The sequence below is a fragment of the Octodon degus genome, unplaced genomic scaffold (genome assembly GCF_000260255.1).
Source record: "Octodon degus isolate 3935 unplaced genomic scaffold, OctDeg1.0 scaffold00047, whole genome shotgun sequence".
NCBI lineage: Eukaryota > Metazoa > Chordata > Mammalia > Rodentia > Octodontidae > Octodon > Octodon degus.
Window position 1 is genome coordinate 6,399,349 of NW_004524623.1, and position 4,255 is coordinate 6,403,603.

Here is a 4,255-nt window from a genome sequence, read left to right on the forward strand (position 1 = left end):
ACTCAGGCCCTTGCGCTTGCCAGGGAAGCACTTATTCCACTGAGCCATCTCCCCGGCCCCTATTTCTTTTCCTTTTTTTATTTTTGGCATTCCTCTTATTTTATTTCACTGTTTATAAATTGTTCAAAGCATTCTTAGACTCTTAATGATAGTAATAGAATAATTTGGCACATTAACATTATAATGTATGATATGTTTAAAAAAATAATTTTAAAAAATCTATCTACTACTAATCAACATTTTTCAAGTAATGCACATATCTTACAGTTTTTAGGTCACACACATAAAGGTTTGTAACTGATTTACAGATAAAGCAATCACAGACTGCAGTAGTAATGTTTTGTACATGTGTGTGTACATGTGTGTTATGTGTGTCTATACACACAAATCAGGGGAAAACTGCATCCTAGCAATTTTACAGTCCAACATTTGTCGATGTAATTTACATGCCCTTTTCTTTGTGTTTTTCTGTAAAAGATATATTTTTTCCTTCTTCATTCTTGATGAGATTTTTTTTTTTTTTCGGAACCAGGGATTGAACTCAAGCCCTTGCGCTTGCCAAGGAAGCGCTTATTCCACTGAGCCATCTCCCTGGCCCCTTGATGAGATTTTTCTGCAATAACTTTACATTCATACATTGCCAGTTGTCGACCAATGTTTTCCATTGTTATGCCTCCAGCAAAATATATACATGGTAACCAGGAGCGAACATAGAGAAAATCTGGAGACGTATACTGATAAACACCGTTATAGACTAGCAGCGGAGTGAGTGACCACCATTGCCAAGAACGCGATTCCTGCTCCAAGGCCAAAACCACTTCTAGATCTATGGAGAGTCCACCACAATCGCTTCTCGGCCTTTTGGCTAAGATCAAGTGTGGAGTCCACCACAGTCCAATGGAGAGTGCAGCCAGTGCGAGAGAGAGTTGTATGTTGTTATCAACATCCACTTTGGCACTAGCGTGATTTATACCAACAAGGACAGCTACACACCGCATTACACTGGACCACTCTCTTTTAAATTTATGTGGTTCTGGGCTGGTGAGATGGCTCAGTGGTCTAAAGCACCTACTTAGAACAAGCTTGGCAAAGCACAGGGACCGCGGTTCAATCCCCCAGCACCACATGCCAGCCAGCCCCGCCCCCTGGTGGGCTGAGCTGGCCACACACACACACACACACACACAAATAAATAAAATTTTAAAAAATAAAAAATAAAAATAAATAAATTTATGTGGTTCTCCCAGATGCCTGTCAGTGCAGGGGTATAATAACCCAATCACAGCTGAAGCTGTGCCATAGCATGGTGGCACCCACCATGCAGAAGAAAAGATGCTTGCAATCACATCAGGTGGAAATAGCGTCACATTTCTCTGAATCTGGAGCAAATTTAACACCAAAGCAAGAAATACTCCAATAAAAAACAAGACTACTCCTCGAATCACCAAGTTCACACTCTGGCTAGTGACAGATGAGATATATGGGCCACTCATTTTGGGCCCAGGTGATGCTCTTTCTCCTTGTGCCATGGTGTCACACGTTCAGTAAGCTTCGGGCCTCGCCTGCACCTGTCCCCGAACGCGCGGTCCCTTCTAGACCGCGCCGACCTCTCTCCACGTAACCGGAGCCCCTCGCCCCACAGGCCCCATCCGTGGTCCCGCGTTTCCACACCAGCCACTAGGATTCCCAGGCTGCACAAAGCTAGCTCCTCTCCCCGAGGGCCTCTCGCTTCGGGACGATGCTTTCCTCACTCAGCACACGTCACCTAAGCTCTGCCGGGAGACCCCAACTCACCCCCTCCTCCGCCATCTTCTGGGACCGCCTCCCCCCCCCGTCCAATTCTTTTTATTTCAAATCTTAGTTTATGTGTACCTGCGTGGAGTACAAGCTTACGTCCTCGTGCGGGGTTGATGTATGTGTGTAAGACACTGCGATTCCCTCTTGCAACGCTTTCCCCTCACCTTCCTCCCCTCTTGCACTTCTAGGTCCCCTCTGCACTCCGTTTTGCTTTCATGCGCCTCTGCAGGATGCAGTGTTACAGTCTTTGTTTGCGGTGGGAGCGCTTACGTAACTATGCCAAACTTCATTTTTCATCCCTTATCCTTTCCTTCCCCCTCCGGCTCCTGATCCTTTCCCTCTTTAAGAACAAACTATCCCCCTCTATCCTATTCTAGGAGGTTCCTGACTTAGGAACATTTGAGTAGCAACTGTCACAGGGGTATTGCCTAAGACTCATTTTGTCAGACTATGAATAAATCCAGTTTATGAACCTTCTCCTGGAACAGAACTTATTGGCAGTCTGGAAACTTACTTTATCTTTTATTTTGCTCTTTGTTTTTATTCCAGGTTTCTCGTATAAGCTTCTGTGTTTGATTCATTGCACTTAGTATTATGTTTCCAAGGTCCTTAAACTTCTCTTTATGACAAAGTAGTACTCCGTTGTGTGCAAATACACATTTTCTTTATCAGTTCATCTGTTAATCTGTTCATATACTGTTTCCAAGATTTAGCTATTATAAATTGTGCTAATTAGATATTATAAACATGGGTATGGGTGTGTCACTGTATAATGCCTTTAACACAACATGCCTCAATAGGAAGGTCAGCCAGATAGCTCAGCGGATTAAAGCACCTGCTCAGGCAGATGCAGGGACTGGGGTTCGATCCCCAGCATGCCATGCCAGCCTCACCCCTGGGGTGCACCGAGATGGTAATTAAGACTGGGCATAGTGGGCTGGCGAGATAGCTCAGTGGTCTAAAGCGCCTGCTTAGGCAAGCATGCAGGGACCTCGGTTTGATCCCCAGCACCACATGCCATGCCAGCCCCTCCCACAGGTTGGGCTGAGCTGACCATAAAAAAAAAGAAAGAAAGAAAGAAAGAAAGGAAACATTTAAAAAAATTTAAAAACAATTAAAAAATAAAAAATAAAGAATTAAAAAAAAAAAAAAAACGACTGGGCATAGTAGTGCACGCTTGTAATCCCAGCACTTGGGAGGCTGAAAACAGGAGAATCACTATAAGTCTGATCTGTGTAGTGAGACCCTGTAAACCCTGTAGACCCTGTACTAAATACATAAAAGAAATAAAGAATATTAGAGTTTCAGCTGGGCACAAGGTACACACCTATAATCCCAGCACACAGAGTCTGAGGTGGGAGGATCCTTGAATACTCCAGACCAGTCTAGGCTACAAAGTGAGCTCAAGTCCAGTCTGAACTGCAATAGGCAGACCCTGTCTCAAAAAGACAAAAAAAAAAAAAAAAAAAAAAAAAGAATATTGGAGTTTCTATGGGTTGATAATGGTAAGATTCAAAAAGCATCATACCTGGGAGACAAAGATGCAGAGTCTATATTTGATCCTAACGAGTTTGCGACTCCTTCTAGCCATCTCAGTGTAGAAGTCAAATCGGCAACTGGGTATTTGAACCTGGAGCTCAGGAGCATTGAAAGGGAATTTTGTTAATCACCACTGTTGACATGAGAAACGACCCCCAAGCCTCCATGGACCACACCAACAAACACTTATGCTTGCTCTTATTATATGCAACAACCTGCGTGTACAGGTGGGTTTCAGCCCTGCTCTGGGAGGACACAAGTGCCTTTCAATTGGGGCTTAGGCTGAAGTCACAGCCACTGTCTGGTGCCTGCCATGCTCATGGCAGAGTGCTGAAGCAAGGGCGACCAAACTAAATGCCACTATCAAACTGAAATCTTCCACTTGCATGCACAGAGCATACTTTGCCCATTGGCAAAAAAAAAAAAAAAAGAAAAGAAAAAAGAAAAACAACTCAGAGCCCAGCCCTGTGGTGGGGCAAGGATGCACATTCTGCTTAGGAGAGATTTTAAGGCAAATCCAAAGATTATAGATGTACAATCTTCACAGAAGAGAGTAAATAGTTGTAAAACAATTTAATCCACAGATAACCAATGTCCAGAGGTCATGGAGATACAGAAAAACCAACAAAAGACACTGAGAGGGAACAAATAGTGAGAGAGAAAACATGGAAATCCAAGACAAAAAAAGTGTCTCAAGAAGCAATCAGCAAGAGCCAGTGAGATAGTTCAGCAGATTAAGTGCCTGCTTTGGCAAGCACAGGGAATAGAGGTCAATCTCTAGTCCCTCATGTCCTGCTGGCCCCACGCCTGGGGTGTGCTGAGTCAGTGACCCAATCCCAGAATGCTGGCACATGTCTGTAATCCCAGCGATGGGGAGGCTGAAATCAGGAGGATCACTGAGTCTAAGCTTGTAGTGAGA

At 44.0% G+C, this 4,255-nt stretch overlaps 1 pseudogene; it reads right to left on the reverse strand.

Annotated features, from left to right (window-relative positions):
* Window positions 1-490: 490 nt before the first annotated feature.
* Window positions 491-1,529, reverse strand: LOC101568262 (annotated as a pseudogene).
* Between the last annotated feature and the right edge of the window lie 2,726 nt (window positions 1,530-4,255).